The sequence below is a fragment of the Schistocerca americana genome, chromosome 1, assembly GCF_021461395.2.
Source record: "Schistocerca americana isolate TAMUIC-IGC-003095 chromosome 1, iqSchAmer2.1, whole genome shotgun sequence".
Lineage (NCBI taxonomy): Eukaryota > Metazoa > Arthropoda > Insecta > Orthoptera > Acrididae > Schistocerca > Schistocerca americana.
This window is the reverse complement of record NC_060119.1, coordinates 957,442,742-957,462,028: the sequence shown is the minus strand read 5'-3', so window position 1 is coordinate 957,462,028 and position 19,287 is coordinate 957,442,742.

Below are 19,287 nucleotides of genomic sequence, written 5' to 3'. Positions count from 1 at the left end.
CTGCCGGCGTGACGTTGAGACATTCCTGTGGCCTCCGAGATGCCGAGATCTGTCCCGGATAGAATATGTCTGGAACCCTCTCAGATATACCCCAGTGCCATTATCAAGAATATCAAAGACTAGTTACAACAGTTGTGGATCAGTTTGCCTCAGGATATGAAAATAATGGCTTGATGACGCCCTTTCTAACCCAATCACTGCCAGCATACAGGTCAGAGAAGTTATAATGTTATAGTGGTAAGCAGGTTCTTGCCATCACGTTCTTTATACATTTTTCTCGGTATTGTAATCTCTGACACAACATCACATCCCTCTCTGCGAGCTTCGCTTTTTTGGCAGACTACTTATAATATGAACGAGAATCAAGACGCAGCAATACTGTTTGAAAAGTGGTAACGACTCATATTAAAATATTCGTAACACAAGAATGCTGTTGTTCTCCCCTCACGTTCAATTTTTTTATTTATTTTTTATTTATTTATTTATTGTTCCGTGGGACCACATTAAGGAGAAGTCTCCATGGTCATGGAACGAGTCAATACATGAAATTGTAACACGATTGTAGAAACAGATAAAATGAAATATAAGAAACATATTCACCTGACACGTCGTTAGTTTAAATAAAGAAAATCAAGAATGTAACACTGGAATTGTCTTAATTTTTTAGCTCTTCCAGGAGCTCCTCGACAGAATAGAAGGAGTGAGCCATGAGGAAACTCTTCAGTTTAGACTTAAAAGCGTTTGGGCAACTGCTAAGATTTTTGAGTTCTTGTGGTAGCTTATTGAAAATGGATGGAGCAGAATACTGCACTCCTTACTGCACAAGAGTCAAGGAAGTGCATTCCACATGCAGATTTAATCTCTGCCTAGTATTAACTGAGTGAAAGCTGCTAACTCTTGGGAATAAGCTAATAAAGCTAACAACGAACGACATTAAAGAAAATATATACTGTGAGGGCAATGTCAATATTCCCAGGCTATTGAATAGGGGTCGACAAGAGGTTTTCGAACTTACACCACACATAGCTCGAACAGCTCGTTTTTGAGCCAAAAGTACCCTATTTGAATCAGAAGAATTACCCCAAAAAATAATACCATATGACATAAGCGTATGAAAATATGCGAAGTAGACTACTTTTCGTGTTGAAATGTCACTTATTTCAGATACTGTTCTAATGGTAAATAAAGCAGCATTTAGTTTCTGAACAAGATCCTGAACATGGGCCTTCCACAACAGCTGACTATATATCTGTACGCCTAGGAACTTGAACTGTTCCGTCTCGCTTATAACATGCCCACTCTGTCTGATTAAAATATCAGTTCTTGTTGAATTGTGAGTTAGAAACTGTAAAAACTGAGTCTTACTGTGATTTAACATCAAATTATTTTCCACAAGCCACGAACTTATTTCATGAACTACATTATTTGATAATGTTTCAATATTACACACAAGATCCTTCACTACCAAGCTGGTGTCATCAGCAAACAGAAATATTTTTGAATCACCTGTAATACTAGAAGGCATATCATTTATATAAATAAGAAACAGCAGGGGCCCCAGCACCGATCCTTGGGGAATGCCCCATTTAACAGTGCCCCATTGGGACTGAACATCATTGTTCGTCGAAGAAGCAATGCCGAAAACAAAATAATCAAGGTAAGAGGAGAAAATTGATCAGATTGAATGATGATAATTCTCTTCAGTTTAGCTGAAGAATAATTACATGATCTGGCTAGTCTAGGTACGAAATATGGACTGGGAGAAAACTGAAGGGCGCAGTTTTGTGATGGCCGAGAATAACAGCTGAGCGGGAGAAGAATGTGGGAGGGGAAAAAGGAAAGAACGAAAAGGTGGAGGAGAAGGGGGAACGTCATGGAGGAGATGGAAGTGGGTGGTAAGCCATTGGAAGGACCCATACGGTGAAGGGGATGCAGATGTAAGGAATGAAATCACGGGAACTTAGGAATGCACAGCGTTGAGGAACGATTCCACAACAATTACCTCTTCCTGGTAGAGACGCATTCACATATACCAGACGAACAAGGTGGGATGGAGAAGGTTTATGGTGAGCATTGATCAAAAGCATGGGGTCGTACTACCAGGAGATGGGCAGCTGCAGAATCGAAGTTCGTTCCGCTAGATATTTATCGAACGCTACCAGTGTTCGTGTTATTTGGAGGTAGGCGCATTCTTCACATCACAGTACTTTCGAGGTAATTTCTCCCTGTTAACGTTCTCTTTCTATAGATCTGTGACATTTTTTCACTTATTTCACTTTGCTGCATCTGTGTTGACAGTAGGTTTGCTAGGAAATTGTATTATCCTTTAGTCTGTATTTCTCTTAATTTGACACACAAGCGACTGGGGTTGGCGTGTGCCCAACGCTAGTGCATGTTGCACAATATGAAATGAATTTCACGTCTCCCACGACACATGGGAACGGACCCAATACGCAGTTCGGCTCTGACACTGGGTACCGTGTCATATATCTGTGACGTCAACAGGTCGTTCCAGCGGCGTGAGCAAATCGTACCCCCAAACAACCCTGCTTCGGTAGCTACCTCCGTGGTCAGTATGTGTACCAGTAGTAATAAACGTTTGTCACACGACAGAAGCTGGCTACTGTTCTCTGTTGCTGTGGTGCAGCATACAGACGAGACCAAAGCGAACAACACACGACGCCACTGTTCTCTCACACATGCTACGCCTAACACGGTGTGTAGCTTTGTTACCCGAAGCAACTGAAGAAACCTGTTCTTTTCAAGGAAGCATCTTTTTCATTACGTGCGTAGAACTTTTCCTATGGTCGCGCCGTAAAAACAAAATCTCATCGGATTTAATAAAACGATACCTATTTTTATCGCTGTAGTGACGACAACCCGGCTTCTGGACCAGTCACCGAAAATTAAGACCATTCATCTACGGAATTTAGGACTGTTCGTAAAATTTCTGAATAGGTAAAGCGCGACTATATACTGAAATGTTTCAGTGACCAAAGACATTTTAGGTAGTATGAATTCGAAATAACAATAGAAAACCTAAAAGCAATTTCAGTGCAGATGAGAAGAGCTGTTAAGGAAATATGAGGCTTTTTTAATTTGTCCTTTTGATTCTCCTCTAAGTCTGGGACCTGTTTAACTTTTTGTTCTATTTTTTCTTGTACCACCTTCATTTCCTCAGGTTCCACCCCACACCATCTCCAAACTCACTTTAGCTCTCTAAATCTTCCATCCTTCTACAGTACCTAATTGGTACACTGGCTAGTTCTTCCATGGTCCAATTATTTTTGCGAAAGAAGTGGTGCAATCACATCTTTCCCATTTATTTAAAAACTTACATTTTCATTAAAGTTTAATCTCCCTTTGTTCTAGTTAAAGAAATCTACACCAATTAGCGCTTCTAATCATAGATCAAGGATTATAAGGAAGTTATGAATTACTTGCACACCACCTAATTTTACTTGTAACAGCACTCCGTGTTTAACAGGTTTTTTAACTGTTCCTGTAGCTACAATTATCTGTACCCCTATTGCTGACATTATTACAAGTTCATTTCTATTTTTCAGCGATTCTAACTAACTTTTACTCACAGCACATAAATCACTGCCACTATCTGCTAAACACTGTACTTTTTTTGTTACACACTTGCAAGACTAATTACTGGCTGAATCAACACATTCCTTTCATTGCTAGTTTCAGAACCCTATTCCAACAAATCGTTTACAACCTCTGTTTTATCAAAACCTTCTTGTTTTCAGAAATTACGCAGATTTTTGCAGAATTACCCTCATCACTTTTCTTCCCCATACCAACTACTCTGGCCACGAATGAAAGCTCAAAATTTTTTTCCAGCGTTTCGGCATTGTCCCTTCTCTCTCTCTCTCTCTCTCTCTCTCTCTCTCTCTCTCTTCCTGGTCACCATTTTCCTGTCTCTCGCGTATAGCCTCACAAATATCGTCATTTGTAGATGCTAGTATTTAACGGATTCTGGGATTATGTACCTTTTCTTACGTTTACCCTCATTTGCTGTCGCCTTGGCGCAACATCATCCTCTCCCACCGGAGAATACGATCGATAATTGTGCACCTGCTCCTCATTATTTCGCGTATCATTTCCTGTATAGCTCCACCTCCCTGTATCCCTGCTCCTGCTGTTTCCACGGTACACACCAATTGTGTTAGCGTTTACATTCTGCCATGGTTCTGCATTATTTGGTGGCCTCACATCGATCTGCATGCTCCTCCCCATGTAACATCTTCTCAATTTCCTCCAAACAACTAATGAATTTATGAACGTCGTCCCACAGAGCTGCAATAATTTTGTATCGCCAGAATACCTTCCAGGCCCTTAAAAATTTGTTCTGGCTCGACTTTATTGTTTAAATATGGCAAATTTGTCATCCACTTTAACGTGAACTTTCTTACACTTTCCTTTCTGGGATTAAACTTTCCCCCAGCCCAGAAGCTTTTTAGCAACTAAAGTTGTTATCGATTGCCCAAATATTCTTTAAAATATGCCTCTTTCAATTTATATAGAGTATCGTACTGTTCAGTAGCGATAACTCCCCAAGTCCTAGCCTCTCCCAAGGATTTAGACGTAGTAAACCCAATTTCTTGTCTATCCGACCACAAACTATCTAGGGCATCTTCAAAGGCATTCCAAAATCCTTTTGGATGTACATTTCCTGTACGATATAAACGTAGAAACTGCCTGTTACTGACTACATTTCAGACGATTCTGCTACAAAACTACGCCCACTGCTGTTAGTTACATGTCTGAGGTTAGTTTCAATTTGGTATAATCTACTGCTCTTCTCATCCAACTTATTCTCTACCTCTTCTGTGTGGTTAGTTAGCTGAAGAACATTTTCTTCAGACACACCAACTCCGTCAGACACCTTTTTCCTTCATTCTTACATTTGGCATATTTCAGAACCGATTTTACTGTCTAACAGTTTGTGATCATTTAAACATATAGGCTCTACCGCCGCTATTTTGACTTCTATTTTTGGCACATTTTCTTTTATCAACTCTACCCTTTGTTTGTTCCCAATAGCAACTGTTTTCAAGGCATCTATTAATTCACTTTTTACAGTTTTAATTAATTGTTCTGAACTTGTGAAATTTTGGCACCTACTTTACTCTCTAACGACTTTGAATCATTTCTACACATTTCTTTATAAACGGCAGCCTGCTTTTGGAATTTTTCATCAAGTTTACTAATTTTCTGACCAAATTAGTATGCCGCCTGTTCCCATCTGTTATAGAACCCACTAATGGTGCTGACATTTCTTGCATGGTTACAGGTTCTACATTCTGCATTACTGTTTTCTGTTTATCTTGTTCCACTGGTACTACAGCAAATTTGGTATGCACATTTAACATATTTGATTCAGTAACACTACCAACTCTGATATCACACGATTGGTTGTTACAAATTTCATGCTTAATGTTACTTTCAGGATTTACATTATCCTGACTAGTTACATTAACTGACGTCCTGAAAGTAGATTCCATTCCACTCTCCGTAAATAACACAGAAATAACGTCTAAAGCCTGCTCTTTTGCTTTAATATTTGTTCCTGCTCACTGATCTGGAATGTTAGTTTGTGAAGCACTTACTCTGAATGAGAGTTCTTCCTCTTTTATCGTATTTTCTAAATCTTTATCACTTTCCATGTTACTCAGCTTTTCAGCACACACTCACACACACACGAAATGTAACAAACTTAACTTACCTGTCGTTGAATGCTGCAGCCTCGGCGTGCATAAACTGCGAGTCCGACCTCCTTTGTCTGCTGTGCCAGTATCAGGGACCCTGCTCGTCGTGCAAGTTTGCAGCGCTGCCCAGCCATGCTGCTGCTAATTGATACCGCTATGCTGCCGTCTGCTGCTTCGATGCGCCCTCGTTGTTATTGTGATTGTTTAACAACTTCTTCCTGCTTGTTAGCCACTCCAGCGACTCGAATCGGTTTCCATTCGAAATTCCGCGTATACCAATTTACTAAATTTTTCATTATCGTTCAGTATACGGTCTTTCACAAAATTTCTCTCAACCACGGAATCGGTGTACTATGGCTTTTGAACTGTTTTCCCGGCAGTGATGCACCATGTGCCGCGGCAAGTTTATGGTAACGTACATCCCGAAATCTGAACAGGTACGTAGCACAGATTGCTCTTAAATGAAAATGCTTGCCATACTGTTAAGTCTATAAGTGTCTAATGCGCTCAAATTTTTAGTCGCCTATCTGCTCAATATGCCACGTGGAACTACTGTATTTTCTCATACAAAAAATTACTTAAATCCGTACTTTCTAAAAAACACACCGGAATAAATGTGCCTTCAATTTAAACCAATTTTAAAACACGTAGCATAACTACAACCGGTAAATTATAACTTCCTTCGGAGCTATACTACATACGACCGTACCACTGAAAGGCTGGGCTCTGACTACTTTAAACTGATGTGAGCTTTCTACATCTCCAAGAGAAGAGACCTGAGAAGAATACTCCATTCTGATTGGTCTGTTTTCTTTAAGGCCAATAGAAAGACATTATTCTCTCGCGTTAGTCCACGCTTTTCATGGCTAACCAATTAACAAATAACACACTTTCGAACTGTAATTTTTACCCAAGTAAATATTTAACATCTGACATTTTGTTTATACTTTATGTTATTAACTATTTTCATTTCAACTCGAATTAACTTTCCATTTACGATAAACGTACTTAACATATTATGATACAAGATTCCCTGTAATCTGGATTCACAGTCTTAAAACTTTCTCATAGTAGTTCGTACGGTGTCCATCAGTAGAACAACGATCTATATAATTACTTTAGACAACATTCACGCATGACGCACACAACTAAAGCATATAAAAGCTGCACAAACATAAATAAACAAAAAAGCCCTCAAGAAGTAAACAGAACAATTCACACAACCTTCTCTTGACTGGTTTCTTGAATGTCTCTGTGTACTACTGGACTCTGATGGATGAAAATTAGTACAACGTACTCCACTGAACCTGCTTCAGGCCATCTGTTACCGTGCACGCGTGAGTAATTCTCCCCTGGCTCTAGACAAGAGCGACACAAGGCGACAAGCCTCAACTTCTGCTGGCAGGAACGCTCTCTTTGCCGGAACTAGTCTGCGTTTTACGTCCTCCTTGCTTCTTCCATCACGTGTTTATTTGCATCCATGATTGTGGTAGCAATTCTTTCTCTTCTACCTTACAGATTCTACTGCAGGCCTCTCCATCTCTTGTCAGTGAATTAAATTTCATGTTCTTTCTGTATCACTACACACATACCCTTCATTGTGTTCCTGTTTTCTCACAGTCCATGATGCAGTTCCATACAATGCTATTCCTGGAATTTCTTCTAAAATTAAGGCATATGCGGATAATATTCTTTCAGCAAGCAACACACTTTGTGTCTGCGCTAGTCTTCTTATATCTTCTATGCTCCTTCTACTGTCCATGTTTGCAGTATACCTCACTTTCCTATGTGGTCGACAGTTTTAATGTTAAGTTTGTTGCAAGTCTTATTTCTTGATCACCTCTTTAGCCTCGTCTTTCTTTGGTTTACCGTCATCATCTATTTTGAGACCATGAGGCCGCATATTCCGTTTGGCAGACCTTGTAAGCCTTTCACACTTGGCTAGGACACCTATTTTTTCAGCACATGGTATCATTGATATTCTGTCACTCTGAGTTTGGTTCCTAATGTTGAATCATTCTTTTATTCCCAGCACTCTTTCTCTGTTGCGTAGGTTTGTAGGGCTTGGATGTGTTGAATATTACTGTCTTTCGCTATAGTTGATATCTTTTTTCTGAGGTTTTTACGACATCTTGTACGATTTCACGTCTTTAAAAGGTTTTTGTAGTTTTACAGATCCCTTAAAGTCTTAATTTCACCGAAGTCTTCCATTCGCTATCAAACGCAAAGTCAGAATGGCCTCTCCCCTGCCTTTATATTTTCTGCGTCCAAACTGATAGTCATCTAACAGCTCGCCGATTTTTTTCCCCATTATTTCGTTCGTTTATGTTGTCAGCAAGGATGTCAACCACATCGTGCGACAGCACTCCCATTTTTTGTCTTAGAGACAGTCTATTTCAAGGAGTTCATTGTGGGATTGGGGAGTGGACATGTACACAAAAAACAGTATCCCATTTGAGTCCATACACGTATCATGACACTGCACTGAACTGATATTTGGATGTTGTGCAGGGGCAGTTGAATTTAGTGAAACTAAACTTCTAATAGTTATTGTTTATAGGGCCCCTAACTCTGATTTCAGAGCATTTCTGCTCAAGATAGGGAGGTTTTCTGATTCAATTTGCGGGTTTAAAATTTAAAAAATATGTGGCCCTCAACTGCGTACACTACGACTCAGAGTTGAAATATTAAAAAAGTTTAGGCTGGTTTCGTGGTCTACGGAGTGCGCTACGTAGTTGCCGCATTGCGTGTCAAATATTGCTGAGTCTACAGTATAAAATATGAATACACTCATGAATCTAATGGTCGAAGATTCCTATCACTCGGCAATTGCAAATTTTGAATGTAACATAAAAATTTATAAATGAAATATTGCAATTAAATAAAATCTGCAGGTCCTATTTTAACGACTTTAAATGATGAGTAAGATAGCAGAAGTACTTTTAAGAATGCCATTTTTTCCTGCAGAACACTTATTGCTGTCGATGGTCGAGTAACTAAATAAAATATAAGTTGAGTAACAGGGAAACAATAGATTCCTATGTCACGAAATTAGTTATGAGTATCAACATAGCTCACGAGATATTCACTTCTAAACGCATACTATGTTTTCATTACAGAAGCCACGGAAATCTCACAAGTGCACAAGTTGGCACTATGAAATCTCCTGCAACCACATACAAACTGTTCATCACTCTCCACGTATTTCCCATGACCCTCCATAGCACTTTCCCATCCAGCACTCCCCATCCTGTGTGACCTGATGTTCCTCCCCCACTTCCACACAGTCTCTCCATTGACTTTGGTCGTTGGCTACTGTAGTAACGAGTGCTGTAATTGGCTAGAGAGCTCCCGCCATGTCTTCAAGCCAATTCACTGTCGCAAACATATTGAAACACATACAAAATATTGGATTTACATTTAAATAACTTGAAATTAAATAAATATTCCTATGGCTGGACCATAAACACGCTTTAAGACACATTAATAAATACATAAACAAAATAAAGAAACACATGTCAAAGGAATATAAGCAAAAGTAGCCCAGTAGCCTGATGTCTATGTGCTTTCTAAAACACAGTAAATATATGACCAACTTCTTCATGAATAGTATATATCTGATATAAACAATGGCATAGACGAATAAATATATATTTATAAGCATGCTCTTGCTGTTTTTTCGCGCAAAAATGGAGTACTTACGGCCAAATGTGATCATTTTGACCTCCAATAATTCATGTACTATTCAAGTTACATACCCGTAATTCATACCAATTTAGGTTTATACTAATAGCTTTCTAAAGACTTGTCGATCAACAAAATCGGATGGACCATGTAGATTTTGGAAATTCTTTGCTGGGTATTACTTGTATAATTTACAGTCAGTTAGTATAAACTAATAAAAGGTACTGATAATCTGATTAAATCATCAGAATTGTCTTTCAAATAATGGTAATGTTTATTTTTGAGCTATCATGATTCCTCTGGCTACTATTAATTTCTACATCAACTGTGGAATGTCTGCCATTATGGTTTCACGAAGTCCACCATCTTTGGCACTGCTGGCATACAAATATCCTTCATCGACACAAAGCACCTTCCTCGACACAGTGTCAATATGGAATTACTAGCCATGCAGTCGGCCTGGACCATGCACTAGCGCTACCCGACTTGCTCCAGCTATTGTTCGGCACCACATGTTTGCTGATGAGCCCTGGCTTTCTGAGCAGCCTGTGGGGCCATGCTAGCTCCGAACATTTTCAGGACGCTAAACTCGCCTGTTACCTCACAACTTTATTGGAAATACGAGAAATTTCTTATATGTGGTGACTTCAGTATAAACTTTATTGATGATGGTGCTAGAGGAAGGATGTTGGTAGATATCCTAAATTCATATGATCTGATGCAGACTGTGTTTATTCCAACTGGGGTGCACAGACAATATTTTTATTCATGCTTCATTACTAGATGGGAGGGTTCTGTTAGTAAAGGAGTGAATGGCCTTTCTGAGCATTATGCACAAATTTTAAAAACTAAAAGGCTTTTGAAATCAAACAAGTGTCACATATAATTACAAACTATATAGGAAAGTTAATCCAACAGCAATTGAGAGTTTCTTAAACATCATCAAGGAACAAGAGTGGCAGGATGTTTATAGTGCTGATGAGATAGATGACAAATATAATGCTTTCGTTAACACATTTCTCTTGCTCTTTCAGAGTTGTTTTCCATTAGAACATTCCAATTGTGGTACTAGCAGTAAAAGGCATCCTGGGTGGCTGACTAGTGGAGTAACGATATTATATAGAACAAAGCAGGAATTATATCAAATTGTTAGAAGTAGTCACAATGAAGCTACATTAGCCCATTACAGACATTATTTTATAGTGCCTAAAAATGTTCTTAGGAAAGCAAAGAGTATGTGGCATGTAAGTAGAATAGCTAATTCACAGGATAAAATTAAAAACATATGGTCAGTTGTGAAGGAAGTGCCTGGTCAGCAACACAGGGTTGATGATATAAAGTCAGTTTGTAGTAAAGATATTTCTGTTACCGATAAATCAGATATATGTGTACTCTATTAAACAATCCTTTTCTGATCATTTCTGGGGAATTTAATAAAAATTTAGTTTCTACAGGGAATCATATAACTCTCTTGGGAAATGCCTTTATGAGATTGATGTCTCAAATACTCCTCTGTTATACAGGCAAGTGGGAGTTTGAGTCAATAATTAAATCACTAAAAACTAAGGACTCTTGTTGATATGATGGAGAGCCTAGCAGAATATTGAAGTACTATGTTGCACATGCTAGCCCTGTATTTATCCATATTTGTGATTTATCCTATAGAATGATCAGTTTCCTGAACACTTAAAAGTACTCAGTAGTAAGGCCTCTTGATAAAAAGGGAGAAAGAAATAAAGTCAATTTCAAACCTATTCTATGCCATCAATGTTTGCTAAAGTCGTTGAAAAGGCCGTGTTGAAATGATAATTGATCATTTTACATCAGGCCATTTGCCATCAAATGCAGAGTTCGGCTTTACAAGTCGTTTAACAACTGAAAGTGCTATATTTTCTTTTCTCTGTGAGTTACTGGATAGGTTAACAAAAGGTTTCGAACGCTAGGCATATTTTGTAATTTAACTAAGGCGTTTTATTGTGTTGATCACAAAATATTGCTCCAGAAGTTGGACCATTACGAAATATGGGTAGTACCTCACAACTGGTTCACCTCTTACTTTAGCAACACAGAGCAAAAGGTCATTATTCACATTATTCACAGTGTTGAGAATGGCTGTGATGTGAGGTCTGAGTGGGGTAGGGTCAAGTGGGGGTGCCCCAGGGGTCAGTGTTGGGGCCGCTCCTGTTCCTTATTCATACAAATGATATTCCCCCTAGTATTATTGGTAAATCTAAAATATTTCTGTTTGCTGATGACACTAGCTATGTACTAAAGGATGTTGTGTGCAACACTGGCTCAGTTTCATATAGCGCAGTTCATGACATAAATTCATGGCTTGTAGAAAATAAACGCTAAATCATAGTAGGACTCCATTTTTACTGTTTCTAACACATAATTCAACAAAACCTGACGTTTTAATTTCTCAGAATGGGCAAATAATTAGTAAAACTGTACAGTTGAAATTTCTAAGTGTTCAGAAAGATAGTAAACTGTTGTGAAAAGCCCACATTCAGGAACTTGTTCAACGACATAATGCTGCTGTTTTTACTATTCAAGCAGTATCTGAGGTGAGTGATCGTTCGTCACGAAAATTAGTCCAATTTGCTTATTTTCATTCACTTATGTCTAATAGTATTTTGGCATAACTACACCCATTGTACAAGGTTATTTTTGGCTCAGAAATGGGTGGTTTGGGCCATACGTGTTGTGAATTCACCAACCTCTTGTCGACTTCTGTTCACGAGTTTGGGTATTTTGACACTGGCCTCTCAATATATGTATTCCTCACTGTCATTTCTTGTTAACTATATCAACTTATTCCCAAGAATAAGCAGCTTTGCTTCAGTTAATACTAGGCAGAAATCAAGCCTGCATTTGGATAGGACTTCCTTAACTCTTGTGCAGAAAGATGTGCAGTATACTTCTATATGATCTGCCAATAAGCATCCACAAGAATTCCAAAATCTTAGCAGAAGACAACGATCACCCACTCCTTCTATTCTGTTGAGGAATTCCTAGAAAATTAAGCTGATTCTTGTTGTATTGTTGATTGCGTTTACTGAATCACATGACTTGAGATTTTTCAGGTTAATAAACATTTTATTTTTATCTGTTATTACTTTTATGCCGTAATTTCGTGTACTGACACTTTCCTCAGTTTGGTTCTACTGAACTTGACGTGTAAATAAATAAATAAATAATGACACTATTCGAAAACTACGATAGTATAATTCCATTTCCATATCGTACACACTAGCTTGACTCGTCTTCATTATTTTATATGTGGTGAATTTTCTGAACTCTGCAGTCCTTGATGTTTGCCACAAATACTTCTAAAATGCTTTTATTTCAGAGCCATAACTGGTTTTGGGCATTTAAGCCCATCTTCAGTTGGCTAACGTTTCCAGTGACATAAATGTTTTCGATAGACGCATGTCATCAGCACCTCACAAGAATATTTGAATATTTAGCTATAATTTCATGTTGTTCTGATGGCAAAAACAAGTCTATATGACTTTATTTTTTTAGATCTAAGGGGAAACCCCTGAATACATTTACATATGTTCCAGTGGATGGCGATTCGTCTTGTCATGGTCTGTAACAATTCAAGGACAAAATACAAGCTGTTTAATTGTAAACAAACCACATATTCTGAAATAATGACTGTTGCCTGTAAAACAGACTTCAAAATTATCTTCATGTCACTCTGGACATCATACATCTGCTTTAAACTTGCTTGGTATTAGTTTAGGAGGAGACAGTTTCTTTTCCATAGAAGCACAATGCCACAATACGTACAAAAATGTGTGTCATTATTGTAAAAACAGGTTGACAGACTGATAGTTTACGGTAAGTATATCACATCTATGTACATGGCGTGCTATTGTGCCAGCAGCAAGGAACACATATAAAAGCATGTAAAAAGTGTAACTGAGATATAGAAAGAAGGTATATGTTATACATTTGAAGAAAAAACCATGGTACATATTTCTAATATATAAATATAGTATATATATGAATATAGTTCTAATATATAAAAGGAATGGGCTAACTTTCACATTTTATAAGAGAGGCTATGCAGTCAAAATAATGTCTATTTTAATACAAGATGATTATTCAACATAGTAGTCCATTCCTTTCTACATTAGAACTGTGTGGTATGTATTCTCAAATGTATTATTTATACCTTTTTTATATACCTCAATTATAATTTTTGTATGTATTCTTTGCTCCTGGCACAACAATTTGAAATGTACACAGATGTGAATCACTTACTATAAATCATCAACCTCTCAATCTGTGTGTACAATAATGACATACAACATGTTCATTTTTGGACATATCATTTGGTTATGCTTCTATGAAAAAGATGTTGATATCGGATAAACCAAAATCAAGTAAATTCTGTAACAAACTTCTTATAATCAACATAAATACATAGCAAAGATTAAAAAAATTGACGTGTCCCTAATTTTTGAGGCTTCTGATGATAACAAATTAATTTGTCGAAACCAGTAAAGCAAAATTACATTATATTTGCAGTTTATTATGGAAATTAAATCTGAAAAAGGAATATTATCTCATAGTTTATGGATATACTTTATAGTACCTGAAATAATACTGATTAGTAAATGGTGACTGTTGGTGAATAAATAATGTGCGAGACTTATGTATATAAATTGTCTTATTTTAGAATCCACGTGATTTGTTTTATGTTCAAAGAGCAATCCATTCATAGTATATGAGGTTCATTTCCTAAGAAAAATGTGACGGAATTTTAACTAAAAGTCAAATAAAATCACTTCTGGTGGGAAGCGACCTCCCTGGAGTCAAAATATTAAATTTAATACCTATATTTGACGTAATATGTGAGAATTACTGACACATTTTCATTGTTATTAGTCGGCAATAAACCGACAACCGGTCCCGGCGAGTTAGTTTTGCAAGCCCATTATTCGTTTAATAATGACAAACGACAGGACATGAGGAAGGTCAGATAGCTACAGTACCAGATGCCTTTCAATCCAGTCACATTATTAATGGGCCATGCCTCATCGTCAAATGGCTATCGTAGGCGCCTATTGTTCCAGTGGCGGAAGAGAATTTGACGGCTTCGGAGACCGGGACATAATATAGTATTCCTGAGTGCGCCACATGAAGATTAATAAAACGTCATCGAGATACTGGACAATAATGTTAACTCGTGCGAACTCGAATTCGGTATGTCCTGAAATTCGGCCTGTCCTGTGATCTTGAGGTAGCGTCTGTGATTACTAAACAATACGTCCTCGTTCCCGTGTTCGAACACAGCTATTGCTTAAATTTTGAACAAAAACCAGCAATGTATAACCCCCCAAATATGGAGCCCCTAATGACATTCCTTTTGACAGAAAAAAATATATACATTAATTATTCTGACCTTGACGATAGCTACTGCAACAAAATATTAACAATATTGAAAGTTTGACCAACAGAAATACTAGGGAAGTAACAACATCTATCCAACGGATAGAACTAATTGAAAGACTATCAGATGATCAATTAATCTACGAAGCATGAAACTCTAAATAAAGAATTCAAAATATATGCATTACGAAGGTTAAAACCCAGGCGAGATAAAGTGATCAGAGATAACATTTATCCAAGAAACGAGTTGTAGCCTCATCGAGTTGTAAGTTCGCTGTGGCTACAATGAAAAACTTCAATATAGATTTTAATTCGCTCTCTTGTAGACGTCGCGATAGAAGCACGCTTATTGACCAATAATAGATTGCTTCAGACCGATCTGGAATTTTAAAGTTTTTCGAGTATCTTCTTGACGTATAAGTCAAAGTTCTGAAGAAAGGTGATAGAACATTAACCGATCAGACAGACAACGAAGCAGATATTATACGCGAAGGAAAAGTAACTCGTGTGATACTTTATGAATTTTGGGACTTAGTCGTCGTGATCACTGATTGTCACGATCATTGAAGGACACAGTAATGTACCATGCGCCGACATTAACTCTACAAAGAGACTTGAGCAGGAATCATATTCACGCAATCATGAAGAATTCACAGGTACGGCGTCTTGTCGGAAGCTGCAGTCAATGTCAGAATTGCTGACGTAAATCTTAGCTTCAATTCATTGAATGACAGATCGGCGTGCTTTCCACTGCAGTCGTTAGATAATTCAGAAGTTCAGTAAACTGAGTTGTAACTTTAATACTTCGTATCGTCTACATATTTAATTGAAATTTATTGTGTAACTGTGAATAATTTTTTTCTTGCTAGAACGCCGGAGCTAAAGGTGATTGAGTGGCATTATTAACAGGGAACAGTAATTGAGCATTGTATTAAGATGCTTTCTGTACGTTATTTAGAAAATACATTACCTCTGAATTTACTACGTAGGAATTGTTGAATTGGCACCGTACCGACGCATTAACGACGCTATAATACTTCACAAATCAACGGGGCATAAAAACTACTGTTATCAAGTTTAGCATAAATTTACAGGCCCGTCGCGAACACGCGAAGGATATTTGATTTCATGTTTCAGATAAAGGGACTTGTTGAGGTACCGATTGGAGCAGTCGCTTTGTGTAGCAGTAAAAAAGACAGACATCCTTCGAACACCATTGCTTCAATTATAAACGAGGACCCTTTCTTGCCCATGGAGTGGGAAACGGCCCCTAAAGACGCAAGAATCAGCAATGATCAACGGCGAGAGAATGCAGAAAGCAAGGGAAGCACTGCATTAAAGACACATAACGTGTAGCCACACGACATGTGGCCCGTTACTGAAAAAAGGGTCATGATGATCCCTCCACGAGCAAAAGATTCCTGAGTAGCCCACCATTCGAATCTCAAGGAGGGGACTATCAACGGGGAGGTGAGCATGAGCAAAAGAATGAATAACGAACGAGAGGATAGTGGTCTACGGGTCGGAGCATGGAATGTCAGAAGCTTGAACGTGGTAGGGAAACTAGACAATCTGAAAAGGGAAATGCATAGGATCCGTGTAGATATCGTGGGGGTCAGTGAAGTGAAGTGGAAAGTAGGAAAGGTTTCTCATCAGATGAGTATTGGGTAATATCAACAACAGCAGAAAATGTTATAACAGTAGTAGGATTCGTTATGAGTACGAAGGTAGGGCAGAGAGTGTATTACTGTGAACAGTTCTTTGATAGGTTTGTTCTCATCTGAATCGACAGCAAACCGACAGCAACATTAACAACTATAGTTCAGATACATGTGCTGAGGTCGCAAGCTTAAGATGAAGAGATATAGAAAGTACTGCGGATTTTGAGCGAGTAACTGAGTACGAAAAGGGAGATTAACAACTAACAGTGGATTATGGTTGTAGGGGAAGGAATAGAAGAAAGTGTCACGAATCAAATGATATTGGTACCAGGAATGAGAGAGAAAAAGACTAACTGAGTTTTGTGATAAATCTCAGCTACTAACAGCGAATACTCTTTTTCAGGAAACGTAAAAGGGGGAGGTATACTTGGAAATGGCCGGGAGGTACAGGAAGATTTCAGTTATATTACATCATAGTTAGACAGAGAGATAACGAAATCAGATACGGAAGTACTGAGGAATGGAGAGATCCGCTTGAAGTTCTCTAAAGCTGTGGATGTTGCAATAAGGAATTAGCTCTCTAGGCAGCTCAGTTGAAGAGTAATGGACAATCTCTAAAAAGGTCAAATACTGAATTTGGAAAGAAACACAAAGGTACAAAGAACGTAACTGCGGAGAAACAATGGGTAACAGAAGAGGTACTTTACTTGATTGACGGAGGAATTAAGTGCAAACACGTTCAAGGAAATTCGAGAATACAGAAATACAAGTCGCTAAGAATAAATAAATAGCAAGTACATGGTGGATAAGAGAAATAGCTGTACGAAAAATGTGAAGAAATCGAAAAAGAGATGAGTGTCGGATGGACTGATTCAGCATATACAAAAACCAAAGCAACCTTTGCTGAAACTAAAAGCGGCCGTGGTAACAATAAGGGTGCAGCGGGAATTCCATTGTTAAAGACAGAGGAGAGGTGGAAAGAATACATTTAAAGCCTCTATAAAGGGGGAGATTTGTTTGATGTAGCAGAGCACCAGTATTTGAATCAAAATTTAAAAGAGCTTTCGAAGACATAAGATAAAATAAGACGGAAGGGATAGATAAATGTCCATCAGAATTTGTATTATCGTTGGGGAAAGTGACAACTACACAAATATTAACGTTGGTGTGCATAATGTATGGGAAGATTTCAGTTATATTACATCATAGTTAGACAGAGAGATAACGAAATCAGATACGGAAGTACTAAGGAATGGAGAGATCCGCTTGAAGTTCTCTAAGGCTGTGGAAGTTCCAATAAGGAATTAGCTCGGTAGGCAGCTCAGTTAAAGAGTAATGGACAATCTCTAATATCTCTATAGCATCTGACTTTCGGAAAAACATCCTCACAATTCCGAAGCCTGCAAGAACTGAGAAGTGCGAGAACTGTCACGCTGTAAGATTAACAGCTCTTGCATCCACACTGCTGACAAGAATGATATATAGCAGAATGGAAAAGAAAATTTAGCATGAGTTAGGTGACTTCCTGGTTGGCTTTAGGAAAGGTAAAAGCACCAGAGAGGCAGTTCTGACGTTATGATTGATAATGGAAGCAAGACTAAAGAAAAGTAAAGACTTGTTCAGAAGATCTGTCGACCTGGAAAAAGCGTTCGACATTTCAAATAGTGCAAGATTTTCGAAATTCTGGGGAAAGTAGGAGTAAGCTATAGGGCGGGTAATATGCAATATACAACACGCAACAGTGAACAGGGAATAATAAAAGTGGAAGGCAAAGAACGAAGATTTCGGTTTAAAGAGGGTGTAAGACAGGGATTTAGTGATTCACCCCTACTGTTCAGTCTGCTGATGAAGAAGTGATGGAAATAAAAGAAACATTCGGAAGCTGAATTGAAGTTCACGGTGAAAGAATATCAGTTATATTGTTCGCTGATGAAATTGCTATCCCGAGCGCAAGTGAAGAAATGGCTCATAGCACTATGACACTTAACATCTGAAGTCATCAGTTCCCTAGAACTTAAAACTTAGAACTACTTAAACCTAATTAACCTAAGGACATCACACACATCCATGCCCGAGGTAGGATTCCAACCTGCGACCGTAGCAGATGCTCAGCCACCGTGGCCGGCAATTACGTGATCTTTTGAATGGAATCAACAGAATACGGATTGAGAGTATATCGAGGAAAGACGAAAGGAATGAGAAGTAGCAGAAATTAGACAACATGAAACTTAATATTAGGATTAATCGAAAATCGGAACAGAAGAGAATCTAAGCATTTATGAAGTGGTGCTACCGACCAGTGTTGAAAATTAGAGGGATTGGTAAGGTAAGGAATGAGGAGAATCCGCGCAGAGTCGGAGAAGAATGGAATATGGGGAAAACACTGACAAGAAGAAGAGACAGGATGACAGTATAACGAATTTGTCATCTTCTTGCTCCAAAATCCTTAATTAAATGCAATGCAGTTGAAACACACTACTGCATTTCCCGCGGCCGTGGCCAAGGCTCACACTACTTAACAAACGTGCAACCATCAAGAACAGACTTCGTAACGATCATCGACTCTATCGATTTGCTTTTGATGATGGTAGTGTCAGTCGTGACTGGCGTCATGTAAGATATTTTCCAATGAATCAGTACTCCTCAGTGGATCAAGTTCCAGCAAAGACGCCCTTGTCGACTCCAAAATAAACCGTAAGTCTTCTCGGAGTGGCGGTTTTGGGATGCATGTGTTTGCGTGGATTGGAATGCTTCAAAGGATGGGTTTTCGACTGATGCTGCCCAATATACCTAATTATGACTTATATTATGGGCTT